Source organism: Onychostoma macrolepis, chromosome 06, assembly GCF_012432095.1.
Source record: "Onychostoma macrolepis isolate SWU-2019 chromosome 06, ASM1243209v1, whole genome shotgun sequence".
NCBI classification, from domain to species: domain Eukaryota; kingdom Metazoa; phylum Chordata; class Actinopteri; order Cypriniformes; family Cyprinidae; genus Onychostoma; species Onychostoma macrolepis.
In genome coordinates this window covers 26,376,134-26,391,872 of record NC_081160.1, presented here as the reverse complement: position 1 = coordinate 26,391,872, position 15,739 = coordinate 26,376,134, and the positions used below count along the sequence as shown (strand labels likewise).

The following is a 15,739-nucleotide window of genomic DNA, read 5'->3' as shown; positions in this document are numbered from 1 at the left end:
ATTTTTTTTTTTCAGAACTGAAATATCCAATGGCTCAGATGTTTTTTTGGAATTAGGAATTGCATCTTTTTTGTTTACAAAAATCTTGCTTCCTAGTAGCAGCTGATGGCAAAGAGCACTTCACTGTCTGGAAGAAATTTGTAATCAAAGACGAAAAAGGTGGGCAAATTAAACAGCTCAGCTGGTAAGGGAAAATGTCAAGTGGTTTGTTTGTAAGGCTCAAGTATTGAACTTCCACACGCACGCTTCATATAAACCACTGAGAGCAAGAAACAAACATCTCAGGCATTTTAAGTTCAACTCACCTGCTCAAATGTAAAACCAAATCACGATTTAGCTACAGTCACCTATGCCTTCTCCAATTTCCTTTCATTGCATCATTTTCTGTTTTGATTTACCCCAGTGGAATGCTACAATGTCACTTTGTATCTTTTCAGATGGTGTCTCAGATGGATAAATCAAATGGCACAGAAAAGGGGAATTAAGGCGAGGGTTGACGGTTCAAATATGTCAAACTCTGCTGGTTTTGCTGCTCTTATGTGAGTGCGTGTCTGTATGTATGTATGTATGTATATACTGTGTGTGAATATATATATATATATACAGTGAGGAAAATAAGTATTTGAACACCCTGCTATTTTGCAAGTTCTCCCACTTAGAAATCATGGAGGGGTCTGAAATTGTCATCGTAGGTGCATGTCCACTGTGAGAGACATAATCTAAAAAAAAAATCCAGAAATCACAATGTATGATTTTTTAACTATTTATTTGTATAATACAGCTGCAAATAAGTATTTGAACACCTGAGAAAATCAATGTTAATATTTGGTACAGTAGCCTTTGTTTGCAATTACAGAGGTCAAACGTTTCCTGTAGTTTTTCACCAGGTTTGCACACACTGCAGGAGGGATTTTGGCCCACTCCTCCACACAGATCTTCTCTAGATCAGTCAGGTTTCTGGCCTGTCGCTGAGAAACACGGAGTTTGAGCTCCCTCCGAAGATTCTCTATTGGGTTTAGGTCTGGAGACTGGCTAGGCCACGCCAGAACCTTGATATGCTTCTTACAGAGCCACTCCTTGGTTATCCTGGCTGTGTGCTTCGGGTCATTGTCATGTTGGAAGACCCAGCCTCGACCCATCTTCAATGCTCTAACTGAGGGAAGGAGGTTGTTGGGGAACCTTCCGTGCCATGCATGATTTCAAACCATGACGTCTTAGTGTATTACCAACAGTAACCTTGGAAACGGTGGTCCCAGCTCTTTTCAGGTCATTGACCAGCTCCTCCCGTGTAGTTCTGGGCTGATTTCTCACCTTTCTTAGGATCATTGAGACCCCACGAGGTGAGATCTTGCATGGAGCCCCAGTCCGAGGGAGACTGACAGTCATGTTTAGCTTCTTCCATTTTCTAATGATTGCTCCAACAGTGGACCTTTTTTCACCAAGCTGCTTGGCAATTTCCCCGTAGCCCTTTCTAGCCTTGTGGAGGTGTACAATTTTGTCTCTAGTGTCTTTGGACAGCTCTTTGGTCTTGGCTATGTTAGTAGTTGGAATCTTACTGATTGTATGGGGTGGACAGGTGTCTTTATGCAGCTAACGACCTCAAACAGGTGCATCTAATTTAGGATAATAAATGGAGTGGAGGTGGACATTTTAAAGGCAGACTAACAGGTCTTTGAAGGTCAGAATTCTAGCTGATAGACAGGTGTTCAAATACTTATTTGCAGCTGTATCATACAAATAAATAGTTAAAAAAATCATACATTGTGATTTCTGGATTTTTTTTTTTAGATTATGTCTCTCACAGTGGACATGCACCTACGATGACAATTTCAGACCCCTCCATGATTTCTAAGTGGGAGAACTTGCAAAATAGCAGGGTGTTCAAATACTTATTTTCCTCACTGTATATATATATATATATATATATATATATATATATATATATATTGAACAAAATTATAAACGCAACACTTTTGTTTTTGCCCACATTTTTCATGAGCTGAACTCAAATATCTAAAACTTTTTCTATGTACACAAAAGGCCTATTTCTCTGAAATATTGTTCACAAATCTGTCTAAATCTGCGTTAGTGAGCACTTCTCCTTTGCCGAGATACTCCATCCACCTCACAGGTGTGGCATATCAAGATGCTGATTAGACAGCATGATTATTGCACAGGTGTGCCTTAGGCTGGCCACAATAAAAGGCCACTCTAAAATGTATTGGGGGGTCCGAAAACCAGTCAGTATCTGGTGTGACCACCATTTGCCTCACGCAGTGCAACACATCTCCTTCGCATAGAGTTGATCAGGTTGTTGATTGTGGCCTGTGGAATGTTGGTCCACTCCTCGTCAATGGCTGTGCGAAGTTGCTGGATATGGGCAGGATCTGGAACACGCTGTCGTATACGCCGATCCAGAGCATCCCAAACATGCTCAATGGGTGACATGTCCGGTGAGTATGCTGGCCGTGCAAGAACTGGGATGTTTTCAGCTTCCAGGAATTGTGTACAGATCCTTACAACATGGGGCCGTGCACTATCATGCTGCAACATGAGGTGATGGTCGTGGATGAATGGCGCAACAATGGGCCTCGGGATCTCGTCACGGTATCTCTGTGCATTCAAAATGCCATCAATAAAATGCACCTGTGTTCGTTGTCCATAACATATGCCTGCAAATACCATAACCCCACCACCACCATGGGCCACTCGATCCACATCGTTGACATCAGCAAACCGCTCACCCACACGACGCCATACACGCTGTCTGCCATCTGCCCTGTACAGTGAAAACCGGGATTAATCCGTGAAGAGAACACCTCTCCAAAGTGCTAGACGCCATCGAATGTGAGCATTTGCCCACTCAAATCGGTTACGACGACGAAGTGCAGTCAGGTCGAGAGCCTGATGAGGACGACGAGCATGCAGATGAGCTTACCTGAGACGTTTTTGACAGTTTGTGCAGAAATTCTTTGGTTATGCAAACCGCTTGTTGCAGCATCTGTCTGGGTGGCTGGTCTCAGACGATCTTGGAGGTAAAGATGCTGGATGTGGAGGTCCTGGGCTGGTGTGGTTACACGTGGTCTGCAGTTGTGAGGCCGGTTGGATGTACTGCCAAATTCTCTGAAACGCCTTTGGAGACGGCTTATGGTAGAGAAATGAACATTCAATTTTACGGGCAACAGCTCTGGTGGACATTCCTGCAGTCAGCATGCCAATTGCACGTTCCCTCAAAACTTGCGACATCTGTGGCATTGTGCTGTGTGATAAAACTGCACATTTTAGGCACACCTGTGCAATAATCATGCTGTCTAATCAACATCTTGATATGCCACACCTGTGAGGTGGATGGATTATCTCGGCAAAGGAGAAGTGCTTACTAACACAGATTTAGACAGATTTATGAACAATATTTGAGAGAAATAGACCTTTTGTGTACATAGAAAAAGTCTTAAATCTTTGAGTTCAGCTCATGAAAAATGGGTGCAAAAACAAAAGTGTTGTGTTTATAATTTTGTTCAGTGTTTATGTGTGTGTGTGTGTGTGTGTGTGTGTGTGTGTGTGTGACCATGGACCACAAAACCAGTCTTAAGTGTCAATTTTTCGAAATTGAGATTTATACATCACATGAAAGCTGAATAAATGAGCTTTCCATTGATGTATGGTTTGTTTGGATTGAACAATATTTGGCCAAGATACAACTATTTGAAAATCTGGAATCTGAGGGGGCAAAAAAAATCTAAATATTGAGAAAATCACCTTTAAAGCTGACCAAACAAAGTTCTTAGCAATGCATGCAATTACTAATCAAAATTGAAGTTTTGATATATTTATGGTAGGAAATTTATAAAATATCTTTACTTAATATATCCTAATGATGTTTGGCATAAAATAAAAATCTATCATTTTGACCCATACAATGTATTTTTTTTTTTGGCTATTGAGAGAGAGAGAGAGAGAGAGAGAGAGAGAGAGAGAGCATACTGTATCTGTGGGAAGTGAAGAATAAAATGTAAGAGTGATGAAAAGAAAAAAGTAATTTGGGAATACAGAATAGGATGCAATTCATTTTATGTTTGTTTTACTACATTGAGTATTTTGTTTTTAAATGAAGTGTTGCATGATTTTGCACTTATGCCAAACTTCTCATTTATGAATCAGATTTTTTCCCCAATGAAAAGCTCCAATAAAAAAATAAATAAATCAAATGAGATAAAGTGGTTTACTGCTGTCAAACGATTAATTGCATCCAAAATAAACGTTTTTGTTTACGTAGTATACAGTATCTCACAGAAGCGAGTACACCTCTCACATTTTTGTAAATATTTTATTGTATCTTTTCATGTGACAACACTGCAGAAATGACACTTTGCTACAATGTGAAGTAGTGAGTGTACAGCTTGTATAACAGTGTAAATTTGTTGTCCCCCTCAAAATAACTCAACACACAACCATTAATGTCTAAACCGCTGGCCACAAAAGTGAGTACACCCCTAAGTGAAAATGTCCAAATTGGGCCCAAAGTGTCAATATTTTGTGTGGCCACCCTTATTTTCCAGCACTGCCTTAACCCTCTTGGGCATGGAGTTCACCAGAGCTTCACAGGTTGCCACTGGAGTCCTCTTCCACTCCTCCATGACGACATCACGGAGCTGGTGGATGTTAGAGACCTTGCGCTCCTCCACATTCTGTTTGAGGATGCCCCACAGATGCTCAATAGGGTTTAGGTCTGGAGACATGCTTGGCCAGTCCATCACCTTTACCATCAGCTTCTTTAGCAAGTGTTTGGGGTTGTTATCATGTTGGAATACTGCCCAGTCTCTGAAGGGAGGGTATCATGCTCTGCTTTAATATGTCACAGTACATGTTGGCATTCATGGTTCCCTCAATGAACTGTAGCTCCCAGTGCCAGCAGCACTCATGCAGCCCCAGACCATGACACTCCCACCACCATGCTTGACTGTAGGCAAGACACACTTGTCTTTGTACTCCTCACCTGGTTGCCACCACACACGCTTGACACCATCTGAACCAAATAAGTTTATCTTGGTCTCATCAGACCACAGGACATGGTTCCAGTAATCCATGACCTTAGTCTGCTTGTCTTCAGCAAACTGTTTGCGGGCTTTCTTGTGCATTATCTTTAGAAGAGGCTTCCTTCTGGGATGACAGTCATGCAGACCAATTTGATGCAGTGTGCGGCGTATGGTCTGAGCACTGACAGGCTGACCCCTTCAACCTCTGCAGCAATGCTGGCAGGACTCATACGTCTATTTCCCAAACACAACCTCTGGATATGATGCTGAGCACTCAACTACTTTGGTCGACCATGGCGAGGCCTGTTCTAAGTGGAACCTGTCCTGTTAAACCGCTGTATGGTCTTGGCCACCATGTTGCAGCTCAGTTTCAGGGTCTTGGCAATCTTCTTATAGCCTATGCCATCTTTATGTAGAGCAACAATTCTTTTTTTCAGATCCTCAGAGAGTTCTTTGCCCTGAGGTGCCATGTTGAACTTCCAGTGACCAGTATGAGAGCGTGAGAGCGATAACACCAAATTTAACACACCTGCTCCCCATTCACACCTGAGACCTTGTAACACTAACGAGTCACATGACACCGGGGAGAGACAATGGCAAATTGGGCCAGCGGTTTAGGGCCAGTAGCTAGCGGTTTAGACATTAATGGCTGTGTGTTGAGTTATTTTGAGGGGACAGCAAATTTACACTGTTATACAAGCTGTATTGTAGCAAAGTGTCATTTCTTTAGTGTTGTCACATGAAAAGATATAATAAAATATTTACAAAAATGTGAGGGGTGTACTCACTTCTGTGAGATACTGTATGTGTGTGTACTGTGTATATTTATTATGTATATATAACTACACACCCATGCATGCATTTAAGAAAAATGTGTTACGGTTATATATTAAACATATTTATATATAATATAAATTGTAGCATTTGGACCAATCAGACACACAATTTTGCATTTCATTTAACAAATCAATTAGTTATTAGATTAACAAATGGTCACAGACCCCTCACCCAATACACATACCCGGTGCCAGTAGGACTGTCAAGGACTTCAGGCCCCCGGTCCCATGGCAACCCATCAGATAACACTAGTTTTATTGCTCAAAGGAATGCAAACTCCTGCTTGGAAATTCAGCCTTTCTCATTGGTCAAGCCCATCCTGAGAGGTGTGACTCTTTGCAGACCTTAAAGGGCTCACGCACAGTTCTGCCTTCGCAAGCTCTTCTGCAAAAGCTATTCTGCCAAATCTCCGGATTGCTGCCCGTGTGGAGAGCCTGAGCTGGTACTGGCGTGCCTGGTGGGCTCCAACATATCTCAGTTTTGCGGTTCTGTTAGATCCTAGAAGGATGTGAGCTAGAACTCTTCTGAAACTTTAAGTTTTGCGCCAGGCCTTGCAGCCTTGACTTTCCATTCAACCAAAGCTCCGCAGACCTCAGAACCAGAATAACATCTTTGGAATTCATCACTCTTCAACCCGGAAGAACGTGATTGCGAGTCCAAAGCCTTGAAACCATCAAGACTTTTCATCCGAGACTGCATTCCAGACATACGCCAACAGCCATGGAAGTGCAAGTATGGTACATCTAACTAAACTAAACAGAGGTTTAGTATAAGTTATAGACCCCGATATAAACGGCGCTGATGGTTTTACTCAGGTGGTTAACTGACTCTTTCCATAACTGCATTCTGTTTTCTCTAATGGCTTCATTCATCCACTTTAGCTCCCCTTTTGTATATACGCGTGAGTGTATGTATGTTTGTTTGTTTGTTTGTTTAGATTAGTTATGTGTGTTAGCGTTTAGTTAATAAAAGTTGTGTGCACAAATTACATGAGTTTCTGGTTCTGCCTTGCAAATTAATGTCCCTTTACGATTTTTGATCCTTACTACATGCTCTAATGCATTAATACTTAAGAAAGTATTTTCTGTGGCCACGAAAATATCCTTTCTTAGAGTTGATATGAACTTACACTGAATGGTCGCTGGACGAACAGATCAGTTGATAGCAATTTAATTCTACTACAGTTATTACTGTCAGCCGATATAAATAATTGTAATTAATCATAATTAATTGTAATTATTTATATACAATTCCCTTTAAAGCTAATTTGCTACAAAATTATATGAATATAAATATATATATATATATATATATATATATATGTAAATACATGTAAATATTTTCTAAATATATACTGCATGTGTGTGTATTGATATATACATAATAAATATACACAGTACACACACATTTACTATGTAAACAATTTTTTTTATTTTGGATGTGATTAATCGTGATTAATCGTTTGACAGCACTAAAGTGGTTAATTCACTTGATTATCAAAAAAAAAAAAAGGCTTTACCACATGGTTGTTTAATACACAGTTTCCTATCAAAAGCTACTCTCGATGCTGCGTTTCAATAACGCTAACGAGAACATTCTTTGTTCGACCGGTTGTGAAGCACGTGTGTCAAACACGCCAAGATTTGGCTTAAATAACCTCGGTGAGTGACGTCATTGATTACGTGCACCTGCAGGTTATAAATAGACGTGAGACGTACACAACTTCAGGTTTCTTTGTCTTCAGAGACTGCATTGTGTGTGTGTGTCATGCTGAAAGCAGTATTAAAGTAAAAGTAAAAGTAAAAGTAAAAGTAAAAGTGAAAGTGAAAGTGAAAGTGAAAGTGAACGTTAAAGCTTGTCGAGTTAATCCGCAAGAGATGCATGCCTCCTTTACGGGTCATCTCTGAAGATGACTCGCATGACTTTGTTTTGAGTGTTTGGGGTAAGAGAATGCTGCTCTTGAGTTAGAGGGCTGTGACTGTGAGCACTGCGATTCACTTCCTATCCGCGTGCTTCGCATTCAGCTCGCTTTCTTTTACAAAGAAGGAGCCGCTGCGCCCTCGTTAAGATCGCACTTTGATCTGGCTGAGGCTCGAGAGGCGGGTCCTCCCCTTTCTCTCGTGCTCTCGCCAGATCGGGAAGTTTTCGCGCCCATTTCCAAAGCGTGTCCTAGCATTTCTTCGGATTGGGCAGCGAATGTTGCAGTTCTTGATTCTTTTGAAATGGAAATTGAGAGCGCCACCTCCCGAGCGCTCCTCCCGTTGATTGTAAAACAAATAAGGAGTCACTCAAGGTGATGACTCCTGCAGTGTGATCAGTTTAAAGCTGGAAGTTGGCTACAAGAGCAGTATACCCCTAGACGCTCCAAACTAGATGACAGGTTTCTGTCAGGTGGTCAGGAGGAGCGACCTCAGTGTGGTCTCTCCCCTCCTTTGGTGACCTCCATGATGAGAGAACTTGTTCATGGAGTAAGCCCTATTTGTCCTTGAATTTTTCGAATATTGTGGATTCAAAGGCACGGGGCTACATGATGATACCCCAGGTGGAAGACACGTTAGCGAGCTATCTCTTCCCGGGGGGTGCATCATCACACGAAAGTCAACACTCCCTACCAAGCTATGTAGAGCAACATCTACACTTGTAGGGAGAGCATTTCATGCAGCAGGTCATGCTGGTGCTGCCCTGCACACCACAGCGGTTCTGCAGGCACATCAGACCGACGTTCATAAAGATCTGCGCGCAGGGAGGCAAGAAGCTCAAGAAAGCTTTCAATAAGTTTCTCCCCCACCGTGCTCTAGTGTCGGGGCTGTCGGCCACCCAGTCCCAACACGGCCAGCTCCTCTGAGGCAAGAAGCCCAAATTAGAGTGTGCGAGCTATGCGCCCCCTCATAAAGACTGGGGAACAGCTCATAGCACTCAACAGCCAAGAGGGAGCCGGACCTAAAAATAAAAAATAAAAAATGGTCTTTATGACCTGAAGGAAGTCCTGAGGTTGTGCCCAGGACAATGGGCGTGTCCCCTCAGGGAGTGCCATGGAAAACTCCAACGAAGAGAGTAAGGGCTCCTTCCCGGCACCCTTAGAGGAGATGTTACATGTTCAGTTGTCTCCTGCCGTGTTTCAGGACACCAAACATTCAACATTCCCCCCCCTCCCAGCAAATCAAAGTGTCACAGACAGTCTCCCTTTCAGAGAATTTGGTAGCGTGGAAGCTACTGCCAAATAATCTCTCCATGGGTCGTAAGGACTCCACAAGAGGGCTACAGGATACGATTTGTGTATCATCCTTCGTGTTTCAACGGCGTGGTCTCCACTACCGTGAAACCGGAACAAGTGTATTCGTCGACACAGGATATGCAAGTTCTGCTGGATAAGGAGGTCGTAGAACGTCTCTCCTCCTAGACAGAGAGTCCAGCTGCTATAGCCAATATTTTGAGAGGGGTGTTGCGTCCAGTCAATTGCGTCCAGGGCTGAACCGCTTTCTAAGAATGTACAAGTTCACAATACTGACAGTCTATGATTGTTTTCTCCGATCCAATCAGGTGATTGGTTATCAACAAATGATCTCAAGGACGCATACTTTCATTAAGAAATTTTGCCACAACGCAGGAAGTTCCTGAGGTTTGCTGTTGGGGGTTAAGCTTACCTGGGTTCTTCCATTTGGCCTAGCCTTATCACCCCGCACATATGCAAAATGTATAGATGCAACTTTAGCATCGGCAACTGGCTGATTTGGCCCAGTCTTAAGAGCATGCGTTTCGACATCGGGATGTCATCCTTGCTCATCTTAACTATCTGGGATTGAGACTAAACGCCAAGGAAGCGTTTTCTCTCTTGCCCAGGGCACAATGTATTTAGGGGTTAACAGGATTCTATCATAATGTGGGCACAGCTGTCTCCTACACGTATCGAATCCATTCTGAAAACCCTGAAGGATTTCAGGCTAGGCCAGAAAGCTACTATACATTACTTTCAGAAAGTTCTAGGTCTCATGGCGACTGCATCCACGTGAAACCTTTGGACGTCTTGCACATGAGACCATTACAGTTGTGGCTCAGAGCCAGGGGATTTAATCCAAGGGCCAATCCCCAGAGGCATATAAGGGTTACGCGCTAGGGCCACGTACCCTTTTCTATGTGGTTCAGACCCCGGTTTTTGACCTTGGGTCCCACTCTAAGCACGTGCTGTCGTCGCAAGATGCTAACGACAGACGCTTCCCTCACGGGCTGGGGTTCGGTCTTGGATAACCGTCCAGCCCAAGGGTTCTGGAGAGGTCATCTTCTCGATTGGCACATCAATTGCCTCGGAATGATGGCTGTATTTTAGGCCCTGAAATACATCCTCCAGCAGTGGCTACCATGTCCTAGTGCGGGGGGACAAGGCTGTGATAGTCACTTACATAGGTTGACAGGGCAAACTGCATCCGTGCCGCCGGAAAAGGCTTGCACAGCAGGTTCTGCTTTGTATGTGGGACAAGTTCTAGTCCATCAAGACGATTTACATTCTGGGGCATATGTATGTTGGAGCAATGATTCGCTGTCCGAATTTTGGAGCATGCTGTTGCTGCCCTCGAGGACGCTGAGTGCAAGCACTGTAATCACTTCGATCGGAGTGCTCTCGTCCTCGTTGCGATTGTGGGGCGCGTGTGTCAAGCTGGCTGAGAGATGAAGGGCATGCGAACTACCCCTCTCTTTCTCACATTCTCCCCGATTGCTCTGCTCCCAGGAGTCCTGGCCAAGATATGTCAACGTGGGTCTCACCTCTTACTGATAGCGCCCCTTTGAACGACCAGAGTGTGGCTCTCAGATCTAATATTCCTCCTTGACGGCTCGCTATGGGCAATTCCGGTCAGGAGAGTTCTTCTATCTCAGGCACAGGGGACAGTATTTCATCCCCGGCCTGAGTCCTGGAACATTCATCTCGAGAGATACTGGGTTTACTCCAGCAGGTGTACTACAGACTATTCTGATTGCCAGGGCTCCTTCCACTAGGAGAAGTTATGCCCTCAGATGGTGCTTTTTCAAAAGTTGGTGTATGACACCATGCAGACCCAGTTCACTGCCAGGTTACTTCAGTGCTGGAGTTCCTGCAAGAGAAATTGTCCTCAGACACCATTTTGGCTTGCCGTGTTCTGATTGATGGTGTTTCTGTGGGAAAGCACCCTCTAGTTGCCCGCTTCGTTCATGGAGCTCAGCAGTTAAGGCCGCACACCAGAGCAACAGTCCCGTCGACGGACTTGGCCTTAGTGCCCAAGGGGTCTGGTTGGGACCCCATTATGAACCACTAGAGTCAGCGCCTGTCAGGTTTCTGACTCTAAAGATGTTTTTTCTCATGGCTAATACTTCTCTGAGGAGAACTGGGGATTTGCAGGCTCTGTCAGTCTCGTCATCCTGCTTAGATGTTGCCCCTGGGCTGGTCAAACTATCTTGCATCCTCACCCTATTATCTTATGGTCATTCTTGAAGCCACTGACCTCCACCGTTTAGTACACCGGAGCAAGAAGGACTTAATTCACTGTATCCAGTACATGCTCTTCGGATTTACATCCGCCACATTAGCCAGTGGCTTAAATCAGAGGAGTCTTTCATATGCTATGGCATTGGGTGAGGGATGCTATTGCCCTAGCCTACGAGGCGCTCGGTTTAGCTTCACCTCTAGGAGTTAGGGCCCATTCGACAAGCTGGGTTGCATCCTATCCTAAGGCTCTAGCAGGAGGATTCCCCTTACATCAAGTGTGTGTTGCGGCAGGCTGGTCCTCTCCGCACACATTTGTCAGACTCAATAGTTGGATGTCCATGCTACTCCGGGCTCGCATGTCCTTGAGTCAACATCCTAGAGTCATGTCTGAGACCTCTTCATTGTTTGTGCGCACACACTACACAACCTTGGGGGGTCCAGACACTTCCAGTGCGGCGGCGTTGGTATTCTCGTTTCCATTAGCATTATTGAAACGCAGCATCGAGAGTAGCTTTTGATAGGGAACGTCTCGGGTTACTTGACTGTAACCCTGTTCCCTGAAAAAGCGAGAACGAGATGATGCGCCTCAATGCCGCACTATAGGCGTGCCTGGACGTCTCTTCAGACAAAGGTTTAACCTGAAGTTGTGTACGTCTCACGTCTATTTATAACCTGTAGGTGCACGTAATCAAAGACGTCACTCACCGAGGTTATTTAAGCCAATTCTTGGCGTGTTTGACACACATGCTTCACAACCGGTCGAACAAAGAATGTTCTCATTAGCGTTATTGAAACGCAGCATCTCGTTCCCGCTTTTTCAGGGAACAGGGTTACAGTCAAGTAACCCGAGACGCTTCTTTTTCATAAATTTTCTATTTCATAAATGCCAATACCCTGATATAAATGGACCATTATTCGGAGAAACTGACAGTTCATCCAAAACATTTTTTTTTCCTCTGCAGGAAAAGAAGATATTTCAAATAATGTTGTGCACAACATTGGACCCCATTGTCTCTCATTGTATGGAGAAAAAAAAAATCATACAAATTTGGAACGACATGAGGTTGAGTTAATAATAAAAATAAATAAATAAATAAAATGGATAGTTTAGGCAGAAATTACCATTTTTAGATTTTTTTTCACCCCCATGTCATTACAAACATGTATAACTTTCTTTCCTCTGTAGAACACAAAAGAAGCTATTTTGAGGAATGTTTTGCCCAATATTGGACCACACTGACTTTGCCATTGTTTGTATAAAAAAGATATACAGGTTTGGAAAGACATGAGAAGTCAAATTTTCATTTCTGGGCCACATCTTCTGCCAGAAAGGGAAATCATGTTGCTTGAAGTGTTCCTTGAATCATGACAGCGTGTTGAAGAAACCCAAATCTAAAATAATGAGCCTGGCTCTGAGTCAATGAGAACAAGAGAAACAGACAGGCAATTAGAATGCAGCGTGTGTTTGGTTGAAGTGTGTGTGATGCTAAGGTAATCACATGCTAACAGGGTGGGCGATCAGGGTGGAGTGATGTGTGTGTGTGTGTGTGTGTGTGTGGCAGACAGCTCGCCCCTGTCACTACGCACTGCTGTGAGAGAACAAAGGAAGATGCCTAGCAGGGGATGGAGATCATTGCGGTCCCCTCTCAGCATTCTGAGCAGTCGCCCTGCCAAGCCTCGTCTTTTCAGGGGCAAACCTTCCTCGTCTCTGCTGTTCGGCAGGTTGCACGACCTTTCCTGTCAGTTCAGCATTAAAAGGGAGTACAACACTACAACAACCAGTGCCACCCACCAGTAACTGAAAATACAAGGCAAGAACAAAGATCCCTCAGTGCAAGAAAGTCAAGTACCACCAAACACAGTGTCTTTTCTGATCCAAGCATGTGTTGGGAGATAATGTAACTGAACAGATGAAAGGAATATTTCACCCATAACTGAAGATTCTGTCACTATTTACTCAACCTCATGTCATTCACATTCACTGTAATTGCATGGAAAAGAGCGGCCAGTGTGGAAGAAAAGAAGTCTCACATGAGGTGAGTGAATTTCCCTTTGAAAGGGGACTTCAGTCTTCAAATACACATTTTGACAACATTAAAAGTGAAGTTCAGAGAATTTTCGTGGAATTTATTCTGCTCCTTTCAGCAGTTGAAAAGTTGCAACTGCATTTTCAATGCTGTCATGCGTTAGTATATACACTGCAGATTTAAAAGACACACCTACTCACTCCTTTCCTCATTTAGAATAATATATGAAACTATTTAAAATTTTAGCTTCTTCAAAATCAACACTCCTTGAGGACATTCTCTCAACCAACTTAATGAGGATCCTCAGATGCTTGGGCTCTGGCTGATGCCTGGCTTCTTTTCCTCAAAAAAGAAAAGAAAAGAAATAAAATAAAACAAAACAAAACAAAAGAAAATTACAAAACTTACAAAAAGTCTGCCACATCTGCATTACCAAAACTAAAGTAGAAGATAGGTAGAAGAAAGATCTTTAAATATACATTAGTGATCATTTGTGGCACCTGTGGATCTTTCTCTTTCGTTCCTTAAATGTAAACTACAGTAGATAATTAGCAGGACGTCATCTCATTAGTTGATTAAATACTTAAAAGAGGGTAAAAAGTGCTAATTTCACACAGACAGTGTTAAGTATGAGAAATGGGACCGCTTCTCCAAATAAGATTATGATTGATGTAAAAGAGCCCTCAGGTAAAAAAGAAAGTATTAATAGAGATAATAGCCACCTTAATTGTTCCTTAATGAAATATGAAATAAATTCAAGATACGATTTTGAATACATGTGTATCGCCATTTCTTCTCTTTGTACTTTAATTAACAACAAAGATTTTAGAGATAGATGAGGGGGGTGAGTTTTACTTCCCTACAGCCTTAATTTTCTCTTTTGAGACACTGTGAGTGGGAAGGATCATTGACTTCAATGGCGTTGCAGGGTATGAACTTTATAGGTTTGTAACTAGTTGGTGTTGACTAAAAAGTCATTGGGGAACAATTTACCTAGTATTTCCCTCAAATCATCCACCTCACAAAACACAAAGATTAATCTTGTTAAAGTGAGAAATGAAAACATTTTTCAGTGATATGAGAATGAGATAAAAATACACTTCATTGTGATGAATTAAAATCTTAATTACAAGACACTGTTGACGATGATGGTAATATGTCTGTGTGTATATATATATATATATATATATATATATATATTAGTGCTGTCAAACGATTAATCGCATCCAAAATAAAAGTTTTTGTTTACATAATATATGTGTGAGTACTGTGTTTATTTATTATATATACTGTATATAAATACACACACATACAGTATATATTTTGAAAATATTTACATTATATTTTATATTATATATAAATATATATAATATATAACATAACATATTTTTCTTAAATATATACATGCATGTGTTTGTATTTATATATGCATAATAAACATACACAGCACACACATATATTATGTAAACACAATTTTATTTTGGTTGCGATTAATCGTTGACAGCACTAATATATATATATATATATATATATATTAAATATACACAAAATATAAACATTACAACTTACATTGCACAGAAAATGAAGCAAATGCACAGGTTAAATTGAACCAAATTACACACCAATTAAATTAAATTAAATTAAATACATGTTTGACTCATTTTAAAGGACACTGTCATTAAAATACAAAAACTATGACTAAAATAAAAAATTGCATTGAAACCCCATCAAACAATCAATCAATTTGTCAGTCAATTATTCAAATCAGTCTTAATGTAACACTGATAAGACAAGAGCTTAATATCACACTTCTTTAGCTCTGCTTTTCTCAAAGTAACACTCAGTAATTGGCTTTCTGTAACAAGTCATTTTCAATTGTGCAGCACAGAGCACCTCTGGGTCAGTAGCATTCTCCAGAATTTAATTTCAGACTGCTATAAATTATATCAGTCTGACAAAGAATAAAGATTTGGATTTCTCCCTCTTGATTAAATCTCACATTCTTAGCTATCAGTACATTCAAATTAATATTTTTCATCTTAGTATCCTATCTTGCAAGCCGATCATCTAATTTATATTCAAAACTATCAAGCAAACAGCCGACAGCCCTTCCTCTCGGATCTGCCCGCTGGATCCTGTTATTTACTTTAACAATTGCTCTCCTATTAACTGAAATACACAGTCCTTTCTTTGCAACTTGGACTTTTCTTTCTCCTTTTTAATGATTAGGCCTATTATTCGCTAATATAAATTGCATCCGAGTTGGTTGCAATCTCCGTGACGTCTTTTCAGACAGTCCCCTGGCCTATATACATAGGAATACGGAACCAGACTTCAAAAAGAAGAGCTGCCATGCACGCATCAAAAGTTCTTAATAAGATACT

General features: G+C 41.8%; 1 protein-coding gene across 5 annotated transcripts in view; it reads right to left on the bottom strand.

Annotated features, from left to right (window-relative positions):
* Positions 1 to 15,739, bottom strand: part of cntn4 (contactin 4) — a 151,823-nt gene that overhangs the window by 116,405 nt on the left and 19,679 nt on the right. The window lies entirely within an intron of this gene.